At 37.5% G+C, this 25208-nt stretch overlaps 1 protein-coding gene and 1 long non-coding RNA gene across 3 annotated transcripts in view; one reads left to right on the top strand and one right to left on the bottom strand.

The window, feature by feature from the left end:
* Positions 1–25208, bottom strand: part of LOC113659192 (G patch domain-containing protein 8) — a 116627-nt gene that overhangs the window by 45886 nt on the left and 45533 nt on the right. The gene's annotated exons all lie outside the window — the stretch shown is intronic.
* On the top strand, positions 5771–8011 carry LOC125140199. Its single transcript, XR_007139439.1, has 3 exons — positions 5771–5908; positions 6820–7014; positions 7854–8011. It is a non-coding gene; the product is annotated as an uncharacterized LOC125140199 (long non-coding RNA).

The raw sequence follows: 25208 nt of genomic DNA, 5'->3' as shown, positions 1-25208 counted from the left end.
AGATTTCATTTCAACTCATAATTATTGTGAACATATTTTTTAAACATTACTTGTCTGGTAATTATCCCAGTCTCTAAGAAGTACAAGATTTTATGCATCTTCGTGTTAAAATAAATTTAAATAAACAGCCTCTTCACTGGGATGCAGTAGTGTGGAAAACTAAATAGTGATTAATTAAGTGTACACACAAGCAAGCATACATTTACATCATTTGGCAGACGGCCTTATCCAGAGCTAATTACTTTATCTTATTTTTAAACAACTGAGCAATTGAGGATTAAGGGCCTTGCTCAGGGGCCCAACAGTGGCAGCTTGGGTGACTTGGGATCTTCCGTTTTGGTAGCCCAACACCTTAACCACTAAGCTACACATGCCCGTAAGCATCTATATGGCCACGTATCGTGCACAGGGACACAGGGAACCTTGAGCCTATCCCAGGGGACTTCCATGGACAGGATGCCAGTTCATCACAGCACATAATCACACACTGCAGATTATTTAGAGATGCCTATCAAGCATACATGTCTTTGGATTAGGAGAAGAAACCCACAAGGCATGAGGAGGATGTGCAAAGTCTTACACGCAGGGTTGGAATCAAAAGCCTCAACCCCAAAGCTGTGAGGCAATCATGCAAACCACTAAGCCACCATGACTCCTGCATGCAGAAGCAGTCAAAAGTAAACTGATCAAATTAGACATGTTTATGTCAAATGATGCAGTAACACAAGGTGTGAGAACGAGTAGCTCCAAGGGCTGCTGTTTTGATCTGATTTGATCGGATTTTCTTTCAGGACATGAAAACACACAAAAAGAAACAAACATGCTCGCGCACACGCGCACACACACACACACACACACACACACACACACACACACACACACACACACACACACACACACACACACACACACCCATCACCATGTAGGTGAGAAACTTTGCTTCATTCTCCACAAATCTTTAAAGCCTTATCTATAAAATTTCAAGATGACTATTTCCTCCTTACAACTATAGTATTTTCGAGAGGAAATCTTTTAGCTGCTCCAACATCTGTGCTTTGTAAAATTTATATAGATCTTTCTTTCTTTCTTTCATTGTTTCTTTCTATCTTTCTTTCTTTTTATAAAACTGATCTCTTATTGCTTTTTCTACTGCAGCTGATCTTTTTAATCTTTCTGTGTGTGTGTGTGTGTGTGTGTGTGTGTGTGTGTGTGTGTGTGTGGGTGGGTGGGTGGCTGAGTCTATGTGCTGTGGAACTACAGCTGGATTTGCTCATTGTCTTGGTTTTGAAGGCCAATCGATCACTGCAGGAAGCACAAGACACAGGGAATGAGGCAGTTATCCACCAGCTTAAGCTGTCTCCTAGGAATACGTTGTGCGTTTGGGGTGTTTGTGTATAGCATAATGCTAGACTGTGACCTTTACCTTCACAGATCATGTCACAACAAAAGTAACAGCAAACAAATGTCACAGAACCTGTGCATTCTATATTAGCCAAGTAAGCTTATTGGTGAATGCACTGTGCATTATGCAGACATTAGCACTATTGTTGTTGTTGTTGTTGTTGTTGTTGTTGTTGTTGTTGTGCAGTTATTTCAGTATTTGAGTCATGATCATTGTGAAGGTTTAATATGAAATTCATCCAAATATGCTCTACAAAGTCGATCCTTTCTTTACGATTAAAAAGGAAGAATTGCTTTAGGGAACATTTTGCTGATGTGATTTAAAGGTGGAACAAAATGCCCCTTCTGCTTAAAATATTTATATCTGTATCTGTATTTGGCCACAAAGAGGTTTTGTGGATTCCCACCCATAAGGCAGCTCTTCCCTGTTATATTACAGCTACCAAACAGGTAGGGTGAAGGTTGGCATGTGCTTCCTCCGAGACATGTGAAGCCAGCCGACAGCATCAGGGCAGAATAACACACCCGGATGATGTGTGTGTGTGTGTGTGTGTGTGTGTGTGTGTGTGTGTGTGTGTGTGTGTGTGTGTGTGTGTGTGTGTGTGTGTGTGTGTGTGTGTGTGTGTGCGTGTGTGTGTGTGTGTGTACATATATATATACTCCACAAGACCTTTGAAGGTAAGCTGAGGAATATCCAATAAATGGTAAAAACAAATATCAAAATTATACAAATGAGTTTCGCTTCAGATTTGCTGCAAAATGAAACTGAAATGCATAACACTGATCTGCATGACTAACAAATTCAGTATGAATGTTTCTATGATGATAGATCTACTTTACTGCACCTGTGTGTGTGTGTTGTGTGTGTGTGTGTGTGTGTGTGTGTGTGTGTGTGTGTGTGTGTGTGTGTGTGTGTGTGTGTGTGTGTGTGTGTGGGCATGTACAATAAAGCTATAACACTTTCTACTCACCATTAACACCCACATGTATCTGTACTGGTGTGGAATGTTATAAATGATTCATTGCATAATCAGAGTATAAAAAAGTTTTCGGTATATTATGGTATCTGTTTATAATTAACAATGCGTCCTAATAGAATTGAAGTGAATTAAAAAAAAAAATCATGGCATACATGTATTTTTTTGATGTATTTTATTTATTTATTTTGTAATTATTTATTTATTTGTGAGAAGCCTATTATAAAAATCATGCAGATTATTTATAAGAATTTATTTTGCGTGTAATATGTCACTGAAAAAAATAAAAATAAAGCAGAAAAAACACATCTCTGGATTTGACCAAAACTTCCTATAACACTTTGACACTGAGGAAATATTTTTCATGATAAATATTCAACAATGCAGTTTCTGTTTTTTTTCCTTTCTAACCTTGCCTAGGAGACTCTAACCCACTTGACTACAAACTACTAACCAGTGAATTTTTAGAGTAACCTTCTAACAGGCAGGTGAGAGTCGACACCATACAGTCCTCCTGCGAACGGACTAGCGGCCGGTCTGAGCAGTTTTAGACGTACTTTTCTTCAAATGCGTTCAATAACGAATTCAATTCCCAGCCCAAGTGCATCTCAAATCTAAATCCACACTAAAAGCTTGAAACTAGTCCAAAATATTTCACTATTGAAAAAAGATGATACATTTTCTTTTTGTTTTCCAAGTTCCCCTTGCGTGGGGAAAAAGGTCATTGTATTGCACATGCATTTGCCATATACAGACACTATCCAGTCGAAAATACTCTCTTCCCCTTGTCTTCTCACATTCTTATTATCTTGTAATATATCTGACACACTGTCTGCACGTTACTAAAATTAATTCCAATTATATTCCTGAAAACAAGTCCTTGAGCATCATGATGGCTTAGCGGATTAGTATGTTTGCTTCGTACCTCCAGGGTTGGGGTGGATTCCTGACTCTGTCCTGTGTGTACATAGCATGCATGTTCTCCTTGTGCTTCCTGGTTTTTCCTCCCTAGTCCAAAAATATATATTGCAGCCTGATTAGCATCTCCAAAAAAGGTACATTGTGTGTATGTTTGTGTGTGTGTGTGTGTGTGTGTGTGTGTGTGTGTGTGTGTGTGTGTGTGTGTGTGTGTGTGTGTGTGTGTGTAAGGTCATGTCTCATTTCACTGTGTACTGCAACAGCTATATATGGTTGAAATGACAATAAAAGCTTCTTGACTTGACTTGACTTGACTTGACTTGACTTGACTTGACTTGACTTGACTTGCCTTTTACCCTGAGTCCTCTGCGATAGCCACCGGGTTCCCTGTACTGTAACTCCCGGTAAATGGAAGACTGAATGGAAAACAAGATCTTGGTGGCAGCAGAGTATTTTTAAAATATAGCTCAATCTGGCAACCCTAATAGCTTTCCTGTATGCTGCTTCTTCCCAAACACAGGGTAGTGTGAGTGCCCAACAACCTCACCAGCCAATCACCAAGAACCTCCACACGTACTGAACATGTTTTTTATTTTACACAAGCTAGCATACAAAACAACCTTTTTATTGTATCTCATAGAATCCTAAGCTGCACCCAAAATCGCATGCTGTGACCGTATAGCGCATTCGATTCAGTACCTACTGCACGGCTATGGAGAGAGTACATACTGATCAGCATGTGTGAACAGAATAAATATCTGGATGTGTTGCAATGTTGGCATAGTCATGTGACCTACAACATCAGATTAACCTCAAAAACATGTTTTTCCATAAAAACCACTAACCACTACTAGGGTATCATTCAACAAATATGGTTTAAGCCCAAGCAAAAAAGTTAGAGCTCCATTCCAGCATTTGGCAGACACCCTTATCCAGATCAACTGAAGGTTATGGTCCTTCCTGAAGGGCCCAGCAGGGGTAACTTGGTGGACCTGGGATTCAAGCTCACAACCATATGATTGGTAGCCCAGCACCTTAACCACCAAGCTAACACATGGTTCTACACCACAGTATCTTAAGAGAAGCAGGAAGTCATAGAGGTATTTTTTGTCCACTGTTAAAAAAATGTGGACATATTGTACACTTTGGTCTAGTGTATAGTTGGGTAGTTGGGATATTTGGACACAGCTCTAGTCTCTAAAAGAAACCTTGCTGACAAGCTTTCTGAAAAAAAAAAAATATATATATATATATATTGCATATAGTGCACTAAAGTAACATATTCACTTTGGGTACATCCTTATGCTAAGAATAAAGGCAGGGAAAAAGCTAAACAAAGCTTTCATGCTGATTATTTTAGTGGGTGAAGAAATTGAATCTTTATGTTCAAAGATTTTTTTGCCCCTCACTTTTATTTTAGATCTATACAGTAGTCACAAAGGACTAATACAAGGTTACTCCTTTCAAATATTATGAGCTACTGTAGGCCCTATTTGCTTTCTTTGGCCATTTTTCATACTTATTATTAGGATAACAGCTGCTTCTGGCATCAATGGGAAAATAATTAATCAAGTGGAAAGAGTCTATAATAATATTATCTTTTTTCTTTTAAATTTAATGAAAAGGATTATGTGAGATCGGAGGAAATTAAAATTTAGAAGTGGATGTCTTTTTATTTAGCCTGACAGTAATAAGGGCCAGATCATACAAGCTGTGAAACTGAGAGGAGAAAAATGCACTCTAAATAATTTTGGAGTAAAATACTCCTTGGGTCTAAGAACTTTTTTTTTTTTAAATCATTTAGTTAAATATGGGGTCATTTAGTTCGTGCTGTACACTCTTGCACACCAGATGGTATGTATTAAGCGTTACAGGGGTCAGAGGCATTTCTAGCAGACTCAGCGGTCAGAGGCATGTTGATATTCAAAGTCGAATGCACATTTATGCAGAGGTCAGAACCAGAAAGCATGTGACAAGAGAACATTCAAGAAAAAAAAATCCACACTGTATATTAACCTTTATATTTAACTTCAATGTGATCTTCACCGGCATCCAATATTTACTTCCATCCACATGTTGGTCTATTGGGTAACAGTGACCGGGGTATGTTACCCACAATGCACTCTGACTACTGATAGAGGTCTCAACGGGATTTAGTCCCAGGTTTAAAACCACATAACCAACATTTTAGATCTTTAGTCTGTCTAGCTCTCTCACAGCCCCACCTGTGGACTCCTTTGAAGAAGCCACAGGGGCAACAACCAGCCCTAGCCAATCAAAAGCACCAAATGTGTACGACATCATCAGCACAAATCCACACTTTCTAAAAGACATTTAAACAATTTTCCTAAAATAAAATAATCTGTAATTTTTTTAGCATTCAAATTCACAATTTTATAACATTGTTTAGGTTTCGGTTGCTCTAGCATAAGTTAGCAAAAGTTTGTGGCTAGCTTCTCAGTTTGCAGGCTGTTAAAAGAGTCGCAGAATATATAGGGAAGCTAGCTAGGATTAGCAATTGACATGGAAGCATGGAAACTAGAGAAATTAGTGGTTAAAGGTGTGTCCTTAAAAAGTTCCCATAATGCACTGATAAGAAGGGAGAGCTACCAGTAAGTAGCTTTTTATTGTTCTCGAAGCTCTCAAATTATTAATTATATTAGTGATTTTTTATTTGACATTCTTTATACAGTTTGTTCGAGTCTAATGACTATTAGGTGTTTTATTGTAAATATTTTACAAGCTATAGTCTACCATCCTACTTGAAGTGCCATGACAGAAACGTATGAGATTAAGCTAACACATTTATATGATGTATTTAAATATGTTATATGTTTGGGTTTTTGCAGTGATTGATTCTACATTGTAAATTGTACAGAAAATGTCTTCAGTGTCCCATTGTATAGTGACCAGGGTGTTTACCACAGTCCAAATGAATGTACAGGATATACTGATTCTTTATTTAGAGACCCAGGGAGCTAGTTGAGACATAACTAGGCTTAGCTAGCATAAAAGCTTAAAGAGGAGATTAGCCAAGGTTGCATTTAGCTTGATATCGTAAAGGCTAGAAAATGTAGTTTGTGTAGGCGAATGGTTAGTGAACGTAGTGAACAAACGTAATCAAAATATTATTAAACGTGTGCCAGTGCAGTGGATTTTAGCTCAATATGTTTAATTTTGAGATTATGTCTTATAAACAATGTTATGCGTGTATTTCAGACTTTACGGAATATTGTTATCGATGTTTTGTTTTTTTTTCTTCAAAAATGTGATGAATGTATTTTAGCTGGATTGTGTGATGCTGGTTGTTTTTTGTTTTTGTTTTCTGGCTGATTTATCTTGAACATTTTCATTACTATGAAATTAAACATTGATGGAAAACCAACGAGTGAATATAATTATTGTTTTTTTTGTGTGTTTTTATTAGGAGCTAACAGCAAAACCTGGTTATTGTTTCTTATGTTTTAAAAACACATTGAATATTTTTCTCCTATTAAACACCATTGTGATTTTGCTCCCAAAGTTTCCTGGTGCAGCAGCAAGCAACAAATCAGGAATTCAACCCACCCCAACAGTGGTCTGTTCACACTTCTACCATCTGGCAGGCGTTATAGAGCCATTCACACCCTCACCAACAGCCTCCACTTCATCATGATGGCCAATTTACTGCTGAACTAAGAGATGAAGAAAGGACACAACTCAACAACATAACGCTCAGGTTGATACAATTCATAATGTGTGATAAAAACTGGAGATAACATACAATATCTCTCAGTGAACAGGCATAAATGTGATATCTGTGTTGTTCTCTATAATGTAGGACCTGTAATAATTAATATTATTATATTGTTATGTGTAATTTTTTTAATTCTATAAGCTGAAAATTGTAACTTTTTTAATGCCGTTGTTTCGAGAGACCGTCCACGCAATTTAATTTTTTTGGCAATTATGGCAATTACTACATAACATCAGAACAAAGTGGCCTAGAATTAACAGAAACATAGCTTGAGAAGAATTTCCAACAAATGGAGACAAAATGTAGGAGTAAATATACACAGGTTAATGAGACATATTGAGACTAATTACAAAGGACAAAGTGTAAACAGTGATCTGGGCCATGAACAGAATGTAACTACAGCAGAGGTGAGAAAATAAATCAGACAAAAAAAAAAACAGACTGGGTGTTATGAATAATGATCTTGCAAAGTATTGAGCTGATGTTTGAGGTCTTTAAAAAGTAGATCAGCTCCAGTGAGAATAGATTTTGGCATCATGAGGTGAGGTGAATAACCCGACACACATGCTGACCAGAGCCCTGTAGCCAAGTCTGAATTTGTTTACCCTCCCAGAGTTCATACATAACATCCAAAATAACATGCAGTACTCAACAGTGGGGAAAAAATGCTATGATAAATACTTTGTAATAATAATGTACATTGTTCTTAACCTCTTCAACCGTTATGTGAGAATCAGCATACCTACAGTAATCTCTCTCTCTCTCTCTCTCTCTCTCTCTCTCTCTCTCTCTCTCTCTCTCTCTCATTTTATGCTCTCCAGACCTGCCTGATCCACCCTGATGCCCTACTTCTGTTCAGAAGTCTCATCACATAGAACCCACCTGCTGCTGCTGAGAATGAACCCCACACGAAGATCCTGGAGATACATGAGATTATTCTAGATGGTGCCACCTACAATCAGGCTTTGGTCTCAAGTAAGACTTCATGTGAGAACAACAATGAATTTCCTGGTTACACAACTGCACTTTTTTTTTTTTTTTTTTTTTTTTTTTACCATATAGTGAAGTTATAGATGGGAAATTATTTAAAATCTGGAGTCCAATGAGGATAGGTTACATTTTATGTCTGGTTCCTCTCAAGGTTCCTTCCTAATTGTGTCTCAGGGAGTTTTTCCTCGCTATTGTTCCTTTCCCTGTCATACTCACGACGGACATTTCATGAATATTAATTGTATGTTCTGATTTTTGTATATTTCTATAAAGCTGTTTTAAGATAATGCCCAGTTATAAGCAGTATATAAATAAAATAGTTCCATATGTTGCTGTTGTTCTTTCAGCTGTTCACTTATTGCCAAATCTGGTCTGCGTATATGATTTGGCTCAGGTTTTACGCAGCATGCCCTTTCTGATGCAACCCTTCTGTTTCTATGCTTAGGACGTAGTTCTTCAGTGGCTGGGTTAGCACCCTGACCGGGAATCGAACCTATTCCGGCTAACAAGGGCACGGGATCCTGCCTCTGGACCTCCAGGAGGCACTGAATGTATAATTCTGTATAATTCTATCATACTGGTAATTTTCCAGCGTTCTTACTTCAATATGCTCTCAAAGTAAGTATTTTACAATATGCAACTGAGAAAGTACTTATCTACTATGCTTACTGTACATCCCACTTTAATTGAACTCAGAAATTTATCCACTCCAAAAATTAATTCCTTGAAATAAGGAATGCCTGTGATTAAGATGAGTTTTCTCCCATGTGCGCAAATAACTCTTATATCCAGCTACGTCTGTGGTCTGAATAAAGATGCATGCATTTTAGGTAATAAAACCTCACTGAACATAAGTAGTTCAAATCCAGAATAACAATCACAATCCAGGAAAAAAACAACCAAAACCTGCAACCATGAAAAATATTATATAGCTCTGAATGTCATGCTAGAGATCTGATATCTAAAATAAAAACAGAATATACTCAGTGAACAGTGCTGCTAATGGTAGAATACTGATTGTCACTATACACAGACAGAGACAGATGCGATTTATTAATCCAACAGTTTATTAAACCAATAGGACGGTTCCAAAATGCAAGGCTGAATCAAAGTCAGGAGATTGGCGAACTGCAGCAAAAATTCAAAACCAGTCAAAAAAGCCTGATGGCTATAAACAGATAAAAGTCTCTGTAAGTTCAGGTAGGACACAAGCAATATCTCTCTCTCTCTCTCTCTCTCTCTCTCTCTCTCTCTCTCTCTCTCTCTCTCTCTCACACACACACACACACACACACACACACACACACACACACACACACACACACACACACACACACACACACACACACACACACTCTCACTTTTAACATTGCATTCAGGATATTCCAGAAGAGACCCAATACAGGGACGGGCTATTTGGGAATGACAAAATCACATATAAAGAGTATAAAGGAAGACACAGCATGAATGGTGGCACATCCGGATCAGTGTCCGAGTCCCAGTCGACAGCCAGCACCATTTTTATTCCAGCTGTACAGTACTTTTATACATTGTTCATACTCTGCTAGCTGTATGCTAGTCTTTGAGATTTGTATAATACAATTAGGCCAATGTCTGTACTTGCAATGTATACTGTATTCTAATAGCTTTATTCCAGATTCATAAATTTCCAGATTATTGTGCTCAGTCACTGTAGAGATGCCTTTTCATTTGAGAATCATTCTCTTTTTATTTGGGATGAATTATGGGATGATATTTTATTGTTCAAAATGGGAAAGATATACTTTTTTAAAAATCTGATTAGTCTTCATAATTAATATATTAGTTATTTTACAACCAAGTGCAAATCAAAATGACAAATCTGGTGTCTGATCTTGTTAATTTATGATATGTCCTTCGCTTCCTACTGGCACGGTAGACCTCACGCTAACGTCTTTTTAGAGACTTGAAACAGTTTGTAGAGTTCATACAACAGCTTGTTCATAGACTAATCCCTGTGAATATATCAGTGCTTTGTCACCTCTCTATAAACATGGAGATAAATATAAAACATCTACAACAGAATAAAAAATATGGCATCCAACTTTACAGTTTCTTTAGATCAAATGGAATAACTGATAAAAAGGTGCATGAATTAGATTTTTTTTTTTTTTTTTGCTAGGATTTTTGAAAGAAAAGCTTCTGAGTGAACTTTATGCTCCAAACAGATGGTGCTTCTTCACCTCATCTACATGGAACAATGAAATACAGTACTAGACACATGGAGTGTTATTTATTAATTTATAATTATTTATAATATATTGTCCAAATTCATTTATACAAATAAAAATATAAAAGCCTCCAATTTGACATACATATGGTTAAAAATGGTCAGTTTATGGCTATGTGTAATCCACAATAACAGCCCGTTACATTAGGAAAACCTGTGATGGTGTGAAAATATCTCATTATAATCTTTTCCACTGCTGGAAATCTAATGTATTGTGGCCTGAGTGACGTGAATGGATGTTAGACATGTCATTATTCGGCACATAGCTGGTTGGGAAATGCCACACTTGTCTCCAATGCCTGGTTGAAATATGCCTGTGGCTAAAAACCATAGTGTAGGAAGGACTTGAGTGTGCACAATAATGCTATTGCTGTTATTCATTAGGCCTTTTAAAAGTTTCTGGCAACTATCAATTAAAATCACAAGAAATAAGGGCCTTCCTTAAGGGCCCAACAGTGGCAGCTTGGCAGTGCTGGGTCTTGAACCGCTACCTTCTAATCAACAACCAAAATTCCTTATTTCCTCAAAGCCACAGCTGACCTGAAAGCCTGATATAATATATCATTAACCACAGTAAAATTTCCCCCTTAACGTCACCAAACCTGAGCGAGGACATAAACATGACAAATTCATACCATGCACACCAACAGCTAGTAAATTAAAATATATGTGAAAAGATTTGCTTATGCAAATACAACCATCCCAACTGAAGAAATCGATAAAGAACCTAGCACCACTAAATACCGATCGATCGCTAATCAACGAGCAGATGTTACATTTTCAGATGATCGATCATACTGAACTTAGAGCTGTTTACGATACTATGCCACAATTTACTATATAATGCACTATTTCTGAATCTGTCATTTGCTATTTCAGTCCCAGTTCATAGTGAACAATATCTAATGCATTGCTACAGTGTTCACTAGTGTCCATGAAATACCCAATATGCACTGGGTTGTTTGCTTTGATTCACACTATCTGTCACCTATCTCGAAGGAATATAGAGTTACCATGGCAACATCCGGTCTGACTTCTTCTCCGACTTCTTACAAATGAAAGGAATTCATTTATATTAATCATTTGGTCTTTGGTTTATACCGGGCTGCATGAGTGAATTAGCTTTGTGTACTTTTATATGACGGAATCAGAACAATGCTACAGAGTGATGATCAAAATCAGGCAACGTGATGAAATCAATCAGAGTGTTTCAAATTTTTCAAAGTATGAACCACTGCCACCAGAATAGAAATGATTTTCAGTAAGAAGAACGTTGTATTGATTTGCAGTTCCTCTTCGCTCTATAGATATAAGTGGACTTTGACTATAGAGGCAAAAAGCCACGAAAGCATAAGAGTCATTGGTTTTTACTTTAATTTGTCACCGGTTTGTATATTTAACTAGAAAAGCAGATGGCTTTGACATGAGGGATAAATATTTGACTTATGCTATATGTGTCAGGATGACAAACTGCACTTCCCAAAACACACCATGGCCCAGAAACATCCAATCCAGGCTACAATTCCCAGAAAGCACAGCAGTTCACTAGCTTATAATCACCAGATATTAGGTCGAGATTTATTTTATTGAAAAATTCTGCACTCCCACTTGTGTTTTTTGGCTTCCGATTGTCGGTTTCCAGACTTACGTGTTACAACTTTGCCCATTTGCTCATCGCATGATCCTTGTCTGTGCTTTGACTTTGACTTTCCCTGATATTTTGAATATCTCTGCTTGGATCATCAATATCATTTTTGAGCTGTAATTCGATTTGTGGAAAGTTGTTAAGGTGTTGGACTACTGATTGGAAGGTTGTGAGTTCAAATACCAGGACACCAAGCTGCGGCTGATGGGCTCTTGATCAGGGCCCTTACAACCCTCTAGTGATTAGCTGTATAAATGTGATAAATGTAAGTCGTTCTGGCCAATCGCGTCTGCCAAATGCTATAAATGTAAAATGTCAACGATCGTCATCGACTGTGAAAGTCAACATCAGCTGAATGTAGCCGTATTACTAAATGTACCTAATAAGCCCAAAAATGAATTAATTACTTAACTAATATGAATAATTGGAACTAATATGGTACCTGTTCTCAATAGATCAATTTTTTTTTAATTTAATAACCAGTTTTCAAGTTTGCAATAACTATAATAAAATATTGCTTTTAGTAATTGCTACATATAAATAATAATGAATTTTGTTGAAGGAATGCTTGACGTCAAAATGTTTGTTGAATGCAGAAATTATGCCAGTTCTGGACCCGAAATGTTAAAAAAATGGACCAGATTGAGCTTTTTGATTTGATGATTCGTGATAGATTCAGTCAGTCCGGTTGATTCAAAACCAGAGCCAGACAATCATTCAAATCGGTCCCAGTCCAAGTCTGTCAACTAACTGATTAATTAATGTCCTGAAGGTAACAATCGGTCTGGATATGGGCCAAGTATGTGACTAAATGGATTGTACGTGGATTGTCTGTATCATTTGAGGTTTCCAAAATTACTGGCTTTCTTACTCACTGACCAACTTACTTGCTTACTAAACTTACTTGCTCAATACTTAGTTACTGACTTACATACTACATGCTTACTGACCTACTTAACCCTTGTATGTTGTTCGTATTTTTGTTACTCAGCCAGTGTTCGTGGGTCTGGTGACCTGCTGCATTATTGGGTTTTTAATTCAACACAATAAAATTTTTTTGTTAAAATACATTACAGATGTTTACTTCATCCCAATTACAAGCAATATAAAGAGCATATAGCGTTAATATTTGCCCTTTAACTTTATTACATCACATTAATTAAAGTGCTACTCTTTTTTTTTTTTTTTTTTTTTTCCTAAAATGTAATAAAAAAAAAAAGAAAATCAAATTTAATTAAGTTATGAGTGGAAAAAAAAAATCAACAAATTTACAAGGAAGCGAGTTTTTTCAAAACTTATTGATGTTTTTGAATATGGGTCCCACAGACCCGAACAACATACAAGGGTTAAGTACAAATTTCATTCATTCATTCATTCATTCATTCATTCATTCATTTTCTGTCACTTTATCCGAACTTCTCGGGTCACGGGGAGCCTGTGCCTATCTCAGGCATCATTGGGCATCAAGGCAGGATACACCCTGGACGGAGTGCCAACCCATCGCAGGGCACACACACACTCTCATTCACTCACACACTACGGACAATTTTCCAGAGATGCCAATCAACCTACCATGCATGTCTTTGGACCGGGGGAGGAAACCGGAGTACCCGGAGGAAACCCCCGAGGCACGGGGAGAACATGCAAACTCCACACACACAAGGCGGAGGCGGGAATCGAACCCCCAACCCTGGAGGTGTGAGGCGAACGTGCTAACCACTAAGCCACCATGCCCCCTAAGTACAAATTAATATATATGCTTTTTGGTTATTCATTCTGTAGGTTTAGATATCTACTCGTCTAACTTTATTTAAATTGAGTTAGTTAGTTATGGGATTTGGAAGACACCCTTTTCCAGATTGACTTACATTTTATCTCACTTATGCAACTGAGCAGTTGAGGGTTAAATGCTTTGCTCAAGGGTCCAGCAAAGACAGTGTAACAACCACGGCCACCAATCCCCTCTCTACTCGCCAGAGGGAACCTAGCACTTCTGGGTTGCTTACGGTGCACTTCTGGTTAACTTCCAGGTTCCTTTTGATACAGTATATACAACTAACAAAGAACGCCACGTTGCGAAGTATCATCAGCTTATCCCTGTGTTACCAAACCGTTGTTTTCTGACTTTGGATTTTGCCTTCATAGATTGTCTATTCTGGATATTAAATATTCTCCCTCTGTTTTGCCTTGGTTTTGACATTGTTTGGATTTACTCCTTTCTTCGTTATTAAACTGTTGCTTACTACATTTAGTGTCACCCATATGAGGATGGGTTCCCCTTTGAGTCTGGTTCCTCTCAAGGTTTCTTCCTTTACCAATTTAAGGGAGTTTTTCGTTGCCACTGCTGCCTGAGTCACCTCAGACTTGCTCATTGGGGATTAATACATATACATACATATGTACACACTGAACTATATACTGTGTATCTTGAATTTTTACTATAATAATTCTCTATATTTCTCTTTATGTTTGCCTTCTGTTCTATGTTTATGTTCTGTAAAGCTGCTTTGAGACGAAGCCCACTGTAAAAAGCACTATACAAATAAATTGAATTGAATACATACTGTATGGATCATGCAACTCAATCATTACAAGCAGCTTGGGAGATCTGGGATTTAAACTCAAAACCCTTCCAATCAGTAGATCTGGAAAGTTTGTACTGAAGAAAATGAGAAAACACCTGTACTTTAGCTATTTTAAAACCCACCAGTTGTTTGACAACACCAACATTGGGCTTCAGAATTTCAAACACAAACATACATGATACATCCAGCAATATTACTGTACGTACAGTGCGTCCGTTATATACGAGCTCTCTGGCTGACTGCTATATGATATACAGAGACGATTCATCTCTCACACAATTCAGCAGTCTTTGACAAATGAGTATAATGTGATTTGAATGTATAAGGTCAGATTAGATTTGCTCCATTAAGATGAGGAAAACACACAGAGACAGGCACAGGTGGGATTAGCCGTGTTAGGATTCAGCACCTGTCGGTACTTTAAAGACGGTGATTATCACAGCAGGTGTGATGACGATGGCCTCAGTGGGAGATGAATCCCTCCAGTGTGCTTCAGTAGAGTATTACTGTCAGCATAAATAATCAATGCTCATTGTTATTAGGTGTATATTATTCCTGCTGGAAATCCAGGTGTCCAATTAAGTAGGCAGTATACAGCTAAACATAACACTACAGGGCTACGCGGTTTTATAGCTTGTGTGTGTGTGTGTGTGTGTGTAGGTGAAGAGTGTGTGGGTCATGTAAAGAGTTCTTTATTTCAATCACATTCCTAACACTTCCAGTAATCCATTAATAATGCTTAATGTTATCATCGATTTGGGAAATAATTACTATTGCTTTATTTATTTATTTATTTATTTATTTATTTATTTATTTATCTATCTATCTATCTATCTATCTATCTATCTATCTATCTATCTATCTATCTATCTATCTATCTATCTATCTATCTATCTATCTATCTGTTTTGTTTTATTACATCCAGCTTAGCTCATGTCTTGGCCTCCGGTTGGCCTCCACACTCTCATATCAATCACGTGTCGTTAAAAGTCTAACAAAGACAGCTTTATTTCACCTTAGGAACATTGCCAGGCTTCATCCCTCCCTTAACCCCTCTTCATCCCTCCCTTAGCCCCTCTTCAGCTGAGCTGCTCATCCACGGCTTTAGGATCTCTTTACAGATTGTGTGCAGGGTCTTAACAAGTTACTGTATAGAAACAACTCAGCTGTTAGGATTTTCAGCTACACAAGACCATAGGGATGTCTTACTTGGGCACCTACAGGTATACTCCAAAATACTCATTGTCCCATCTACTTATATAACCTCCTTCTCTTTATATACACCTGCAATGCATGCCCAAATCCTCGGACATTCATCTGCTTACTATCCCGTCCTCTAGCCTCTACTGTACATTGTAGGAGGAAACTGGGACATTAGTTTAGCTGCCACAAAAAATGGAGAATTTTCCCACCCCTTCTCTGTGTCTCCACCTCCATTCAACATTTTATTACTCTGCTAAAAACTCCTCACCTTCACACCTAATGACTCATTTATTACTAAAAAAAATTTGAAAATGTTAATATCATTAAATTACTACTATGACTATGAAAGGTAAATATAACTAAGTATTATTATTATTATTATTATTATTGTTATTGTTATTGTTATTGTTATTATTATTATTATTATTATTATTATTATTATTATTATTATTATTGTTATTGTTATTGTTATTGTTATTGTTATTATTATTATTATTATTATTATTATTATTATTATTATTATTATTATTATTATTATCATCATCATCAACAACAAGCAGAGGAAGTTATTTAAAATAATTGTTTTTATTTCATTACACAGTAATTATAATTATAATAACAATGTGTCATTGTTGTTGTACAACATGTATACAATATATAATATGTTTTAATATTAACATATAATAATAGTCACAATTGTTATAGAGCTTAACAAACATCCTACATCCAAAGAGAATGGTCACATGACATCATATAAGTATAATTTCTCATCCTGAAGCATATTGTCTCGGATTGCCCTTGTTATTTTTAATGAATATGTTTTTCATACCTTAGAACAAAATTAATGAATTTTTTTGTTTAAATAAATAACTCTTGGTGGTGTGATGGATTAACAACATGCAAGTATATTAATTTGGATAAATTTAGAGCTATCCAAGAATCAATGTCAAGGTCAAGGTAAAGGCAAGACAAGGTTATTGGCCTATAATTCATAATAGGAAACAGTCCTTGACACCAGACTCAACAAGAGACACAGCAGGTACAAGTTACATGAAAAACAAAACAAGACAAGGAATATACAAGACACACGCTCAAACTTGTCACAGAGACCACAGAGACCCGAAAACCGAATCGACAAGAATAATGAGGCAGTACAGACTAGTGCTTAAGGGCAATCTGTTGCATCACATGCTTTGCTCTCATCTCCGACAGAAGAAAGCAATCATTAAATCTTCCTGGGGCTTTGCATCAAAGACCTCTTCAGGTAGCAGCTGGCGCAGCGTGTTTTTACCAGGTTCACACAATGGCATACAGTAAGAGCCATCGAAACTTGTCTTCTTTACAATCTAACATATCAGCTCTTCTACACAGCAAGTTTCAGGAGCTGAATATTCTGGAGTCAGATATAAACTTGGATCAGAGTTAGATTTTGGGAGTTTATTTTCTAACGGTGTTTAATGGTTCTCTAAAGTGGTGTAATATTTTGGTGTTCATGCACCGGGTGGGTGTTGAGGAGCCTTTTTCTTATATAACTTCCCCTGGTGTTGTTTGGTCTACATCTCCCCTGCACCCAGCTGCATTATCTTGGACTTCATTGTGAGGAAGGTTAAAGTGCCATGTTTCTTTATTAAACTATGTTTTATGCTGTAAGGGATTTTCATAGAACTTTGCTTGTGTTTGGAAGTAGTAGTAGTAGCTCAGAGATTAAGGTGTTGGATCTCTAATCAGAAGGTGGTGAGTTTGAATCCCAGTTCCACCAAGCTGCCTCACTGGCAAGGCCCTTGACTCTCTTTCGGGCAGCTGTATAAATGTAAGTCACTCTTGATGAGCGTGTCTACCAAATGCTGTAAATGGGGTTATTATTTAAACAAACTAAGTTCTTGTTTCTAGTTAGGAGTTTAATTTAACTCTATATGTTAGTGGAATTGAGATATATATATAATTAAGATATAAGATATATTGCAAATACTATAAAACCATTAATACAAGTTACAGGGAGGACATGTAAACTCCAGGCACACAGGGTGAAGGTGGGAATCGAACCCACAGCCCCCTAGTTCTACCGCTTATCTGAACTATTCTCGGGTCACGGGGAGCCTGTGCCTATCTCAGGCGTCATCGGGCATCAAGGCAGGATACACCCGGACGGAGTGCCAACCCATCGCAGGGCACACACACACTCTCTCATTCACTCACACACTCACACACTACGGGCAATTTTCCAGAGCTGCCAATCAACCTACCATGCATGTCTTTGGATCGGGGGAGGAAACCGGAGTACCCGGAGGAAACCCCCGAGGCATGGGGAGAACATGCAAACTCCACACACACAAGGCGGAGGCGGTAATCGAACCCCCAACCCTGGAGGTGTGAGGCAAACGTGCTAAACACTAAACCACCGTTCCCCCCAATTCTACATCAAATAAATCAAAATAATTCTGAAATGTTCTGATGTAAAAGCGAAAAAGATAAAAGACCACATGAATTAGGCCAAAGTCTTTAAATTTTAAAGCGCGTACCTAAGAATATTTTAAGCATTCCACTTATTAAACAGCTCCTGTACGATTCCCAAAACGTAATTTTCGGAAGAAATACCGAGTGCATTTTTAAATCTAAGATGCATCATTCATCATTGAAATGGTTTTGAAAGTATTTGCACTTCTGAAGCAATCCCTGACTTTTTGTTGTGCACACAGGCTACTGGAAATATCTCTGAATGCTGTATTGGATTTGATTTATCACAAGTATTCTATTAAGGTGCTGAATTGTTGCTGAACAGATTTTATCCATTGTGTTTCAATTGTTTCCTGCCATCATTGTTTGTTTTACAATAAAGTTTTGAGCCACCCACTGTCTCGGGATTTAAATTCTTGTTATTCGGGAAGTGGCTGAGGATGTGAACGACTAATGTGTGCAGTCTCAATAAAGTGTATCATTATTATCACAAGCTGCTTTTTTCCATACATGAATGATGATGTGTGGAGTTTTTGTGCTCATTTTAGTCTCTAATTGTTAGTTCCAAGCTAAAAAAAAATTTTTAGTTTGGAACTTTTTGTGTTAAAAGACATTTAGCAAAAAAAGCTGTATAATATTTTATTTTTTTATTTAAAATACTTGTGATACATGATGATACACAATAGCCAATCAGAAAATAGCACTGTCTGGGTAAGATTTAATGCAACAAGCAATGAAAAAAAAAAAAACATATTCATTAAAGAGGGCATTTTCAATGGTCGGTTTGAACAAAACCTCAACACGAAACAGCTTGTCTCTGGCCGAGACATTGTCCTCAATCATGACCCTAAGCATGGCTGGACTTGAGCTGAACTGTTTTAAATGGGAGCAACATTATTAATGATAAAGGAGTCCAAAAAGGCAACAAACACTTACAATAAACACCACCAGTCATAATATCTCTCTCTCTCTCTCTCTCTCTCTCTCTCTCCCTCTTTCTCTCTCTCTCTCTCTCTCTCTCTCTCTCTCTCTCTCTCTCACACACACACACACACACACACACACACACACACACACACACACACACACACACACACACACACACACACACACACACACACACACACACACACACACACACACACAGAAATTAATACATGGAAACTAAACAAATACTTTGTATTTGGTTAAATTGTGGTCAGTCATCCTTACTCCCCCATTTATTTGTTTGTTTATTTATTTATTTATTTATCTATCTATCTATCTATCTATCTATCTATCTATCTATCTATCTATCTATCTATCTATCTATCTATCTATCTATCTATCTATCTATCTATCTATCTATCTATCTATCTGTCTGTCTGTCTGTTTGTTTGTTTGTTTGTTTGTGTGTGTGTGTGTGTGGGGGTGGGTGGGTACTGGAGATGTCACACTTGCCTGTCTTCAAAACTTGAGAGCCCTGAAACAACCATCATGGGAAACATGTGAACATAATTAAAAGTCTGGAGATTGAGAATGTGGGAGTGTTGGTGGTTGCTGGAAAATGAATCGACAAAGTAATTACATCACTTCCAGTTCATTTCCTGTTTTATGGACTGTTTAGGAAACCCATGTGTACCTATTCATTGCAAAGTCTTGCTAAAATATTTCAAGTAACTTAGGAGTCGTCGGTGGAGTTTATTTGCCTCATTGTGTTTTATACTATTACTGTACAATATTTCAATTAGTTTTTTTCTTGATCTACGTTAAAAAGCTTTTATCGCTCATACCTTCTTACCTTCTACTTGGGACAAACACGGTCTGACCAATCAGATTTCAGAACTCAGTAGTGCTGTTGTAAGTTTTCGAAACCAGGACTGGTCCCAGGTGAAAATGTAAAAGGAAGCAAGATGATCAAAGTGTGTGTGTGTGTGTGTGTGTGTGTGTGTGTGTGTGTGTGTGTGTGTGTGTGTGTGTGTGTGTGTGTGTGTGTGTGTGTGTGTGCAGCAAAAATACCCACAAATAAATAACTCAAACCAATGCAGTCTCAACAGGAATACATTCCTCGTGCCAAGATGAATGTGAATAAAAACTGCTACGTTCTAATGACCGATTTTAATTTGTAATTATGTGTGAAATAATTTCCTGCTGTATATTGGTTTGAAATGATCATAGCTCGAGCAGATTGGGTGGATTTCACGACAAGCTGTGATAATAACATATTAAGTCATAGAGAGAGGGCTAATGCTCAAAGCGTCACGATTATCCACTTAAAAATTCCAATCTCATTCACCATGTGATCCTTTTAAAAATGCCAGTCCATTAGAGACCGGTGATTAAAAACGATTGCATAATTGAAAAAAAAAAGAGAAAGGATCACTGTAATAAAGAATATTCATCTGGATGGCACAAATATCCTCAAGCTAATGTGTGCATAACTGTGTGTCTAATAAAGCAGCTATTAATCTCTGTATATTATTCATATTGAAAAACAGGGAATAACGTTCCCCTGATAAAGGACACAAGCGAATATTCATGTAAGACTTAATATTATTATTCCTGTAATAAAGTAAAGAATGAGGTAGGACGCAAGTGTATAACCTCGGCATGTCGAACACGCATGCAATAAAGGCTAAGAAAAACCCGTAATCAAAACTAGAATACAGCTAAGAAAAAAAAACACAAGACACAGAGAAGCAAAGCACATAAATGTACAAAACAATTTATATATTGACAAATAGCTAACACGGAATAGGTGAACACGATAGAGTAACAAACTAGTTAAAGGACATGGAGTAACAGGACTAAAAACAAAATATACGTTGTGGTTTTTTTTTTTTGGTTTTTTTTCCAAGTTTCAAGCATCCTTTCTGAAACAATAAACTGGGTTTTTACACTTGTGCAAATTGTCTTTTACAAGCACTGTTATATAGTAATAAAGTGTCACCATGTGCTTCATAAAGTGCTTAGAAGACGCATTTGCATTTATGGCCAGTTTAGAGCGCCATCTGAGTGTAAAATCACTAACAATCTCCATCTTTGAGATCTGGTAAATTCCCCAGAGCAACAACCGGAAGGCTTATAGCAACACATCTTAAAATAGCAACATGCTGTGAATGTGTTCATAATGTTTATAGTCATTGGGAATTTCCTTCACTGGAATTAATAGAATGGTTTGGACATGGCTATGAAAGTTTATATGTATACCACAGTGTTGTTGAATTCACAATTCTGATTGGTCAGAAGGTCAGAAACTCTGACAAACCTTTCATAATGGTGTGATGTGGGCTTTGAGGTTTGTCTGTCCCATGACAAGCTTTTTCTTATAACCTTCATAACCAAATTCGAGCCCGTCTGATGGAACAGCAACATCACTTTCAACACCATGTTTATAGACGCTATAATTCAAGTGTAACAGAATACTGAATTATTTTGTGGGCTACTGTATGAATGAATAAAAGTACAATAACTAATTGCAGTAGTTGGGATCCTAGATTATAAGAGCAACATGCAGTTATTGGAAAATAATTCTTTCACACTGGATAGCCAGTCAAGTTTTCTATTAAATATGAAGTCTAATTAGTAGTATACTAACAGGCAATGATTATCATATTGACAGCATGTCTCAGATAAATAAGAGAAACGATGCTGATTGCAATGTGTACAAGTTTGTAGTGAGATACAACCTGGAACATTGAATGCTCAGTTTCACACAGTGACAGCCATAATGTAATTCACTGTGGCTCAGTGCAAGGACTATTATTGAGAGCTCAACCATGCCACACTCAGTGGTACATGTTCTACCTCAAATGATGGATCACCAGCAGGTCAGACTGGATCACATGCCTGCCATTGACACCTGCTCTCACCAGAGCGTGTCCAGATGTACACCAAATGCAGACACACTGGTTAGGACTTCTCATATTGCATTGCATTGGGCATGCAGGTCAGGTCAAGTAAAGTCAAGAAGCTTTTATTGTTATTTCAACCATATATAACTGACACAGTACATGCTGAAATGAAACGCAGTCTCTCCAGGACCATGGTGCTACATAAAACAACACAGAGCTAAGGACTTAAAGTAAGTTGTCCTAGCCACATAAAGTGCATCGTATGTGCAACCTATTGCAAACAGTACGAGACAAAAGACAATGCAAACAGACAATACAAAACCCGGCAGGACAAATACACGAAATAGCACCGATCGGCGTGCATTCTGTATGTTATACAGCACAATTTGCAAAAATAGAGAATTCTGAACAAAAGTGGGTTCTTGTAAACATATTTACACTTATGTAATAGCAGCATTTAGATCTATTGACATGTGGTGTGCAAAACAGCAATTCAGTATGGTACAGTTCAGGGCAGTTTGCACAGTTGAGAGTAAGTTTGTGTGTGTTTGGTGCAGTTGAGTTCTGGGTGTTAAAAAGCCTGATGGTTTGAGAGAAGAAACTGTTGCCCAGTCTAGTCGTGAGTAACGTATTGCACTGACAATACATTAGACATTTCAGTGTTAGCACTGGAACATTTGGCTCAATATGCAAAAGTTGCATCATCAATACCTGTAAAGGGTCAGTGAATGAGACTTTCTACACCTGGAAATATTGTTCCCTTGACTCCAATTACACTGCAACAGCCCAAAACGTCTAGGGGCTCAAAGTGTCACTGATATAAAACTCCAACAAAGAAGTTTGTTCTCTTCTAAACAGTGAAGAATTTGAAAAAGTGATAAATGTGTCAACTCAAATACATACTTGTTTACAGAATGGATGGATTTGTGGGGTTGAACTGGTTTAATCAGAACCTTCCTTCCCAATTCCACAAGACTAGTTCACAGTGGACCTGAGTAGCCATCTTCATATCCTCATCATATCCTTCGTAGCTTTTCAAGAACTGGTATTCTGATTGATACCCTTTGGCCTCTCTGTAATTCCATAGAAGCTTTCAGTATGTTTTCAAAAGATCTTTGCTACTTTGATGATTAACTCCTACGTTGCCCCACCAATGAGCAGGCCATTTGGGACACACCGACCCTACAGTTCACTCCAGCATAACAAATTATCCGTCCCATTCAGATTCAGCCTGATCACTGTGTGCAACATTAGTTCCTGTAGAGGATGATAGTATTGTTGGCAGAAGGTGCAGCACTGATTCTCTTTGGCTTGCAAGTATGACAAGCTTTTTGAGAAGTGGGTTATCTGCCCATGGCTAGTTTCCAGATGCCACAACCAGAGACATGTCCTTGTCTCAGTGAAAGAACTGCTTGCTTTAACTTGCTGAAGATGCAAGGTTTTTTCTAATACAAGGACTCTACTTAAAAGCACCATCAGAGGGAGATAGTCAAATGTAAAAAAAAAAAAGTTAGAGTTTAAACCTTCATTTCTAAGAATCTAGGTAATGTATGCAAAAAAATGCAAACCCTGAGCCTTGGGAAAATGCATGAGATAGAGCACTCTTAGTAGTTCTTTATTTTATGAAGACTCTAGCCCTGTGCCCTTAACTGTGTACATTTGTGCACATGTGCCTCAGTCCTATTACTGCCCCCCTTCCTTAGCTTTTCCCAGATGGTACATACCATAATCCATCATTTCTTTGACTTTTTCCAATACTAGACAGGGTTGGGACTCTATTTATAATTGACGTTACACAAGAGAGAAGGGTCAACCTAAATGTCTATCATTTCATGGCCAGGGACGCGGGAGAGTGAAGTTAAGGAAACAGATGGATGGGTATTGATCCAGAGCAGGCAAAGAAAAACATGCTCTTTAAAGAGAGTGAGAGAAAAGCAAAACCGGTCCTATCTGATACCATAGAATACTGTCATGATGCACACAAGAGCCAATGTGTTGTATAAAAGGGTGCCATTTCCATCAGGTGAGAGAATAAATCATATGAATGACAGCCTTGTTTCGGCATCCAGCCCCCTTCAGCACCCATGGGATCCAAACCACAGAGCACTATGCAAACACCAGTAGAAACAAAATGACTTTATGATTCCATTTGAAGTATGCATTACTCATGAATGAGATGGAGAAAGAGAGCATGAAATTGACAAATGGATCAGGACAACGGAGGGAGTGTTACAGCTGTACTGTGCTGTTGAATCAAGTGTTCGATTTGCATTGATAGATGAAGCTCTTTATATACTAGAGACGTTGGTTGTGACCAGAAGGTTCTTAATGGTACTATTTCTAATTGGTACTTCTTGTTTCTATTTCATTCAATTTACTACTAACATTACCATATATTTTAGTATAGGTGATTCAGAATGTGACGTGAATATGACCTGATGACAACTTCTCCATCAGCTACATACTGTATAATGGTTTCGGAACCCAGTCTTCTGTCTGAGGTGATAGCAATGAGACACAATCGCTAGTAATCGCTAGCTCATTCTGGCATACAGTATGAGACAAACAGCACAGAGATCTAAACTACAAAAAAAACAACAGTTTAAACGTCTATTTGTGTCACACCTCTGAACCAAAGTTCGATTCATGCGCTCTGTCCTTTCAGTTGAAATAAACTAAAACATTAAAAACTTCATAATTTCTTCATTTCACTTCTTACCAATTATATTATAGTTTAATTTCCACAGCAACAAGGATATTGGGTCGGATCCCATAGAGCTATCAGGCATGCTCTCTACCATTTAAAGACCTTGGGACCCTGGGGATTATATTTCACAGCTGGTTTAGTAAGATTCCCTACAAGGAGCTGAATTGTGTAGCTTGGGATTGAGACGTAAGGAACGACCTTCGCAGTCTCTTGCCAATTTGATGCCAAGAAGAAAAAGAATCAAATGAAAAATAGGTATTATTTATTATTCTACTCATGTTAGCATATAAAATGGGATGTTGTACAAACCAACAGAAAACAAAGCCTCCATACAAAAGGATATAAACTGCTACAGAACGATAAGGTTATGCATATTGTCTGCGAATGTGTTTGCAAAATTATAGCTCCAGTAAAAACGGACAATCCCAGCCCGATAGAATAAAAAGAGTGCAGGTAATAACACAGTACACATAATCTAGACAGCAAGATA

Source organism: Tachysurus fulvidraco, chromosome 25 (assembly GCF_022655615.1).
Source record: "Tachysurus fulvidraco isolate hzauxx_2018 chromosome 25, HZAU_PFXX_2.0, whole genome shotgun sequence".
Classification (NCBI taxonomy): Eukaryota; Metazoa; Chordata; class Actinopteri; order Siluriformes; family Bagridae; genus Tachysurus; species Tachysurus fulvidraco.
Note: the sequence above shows the minus strand (reverse complement) of the source record. Positions and strands in the feature narration are given on the sequence as shown.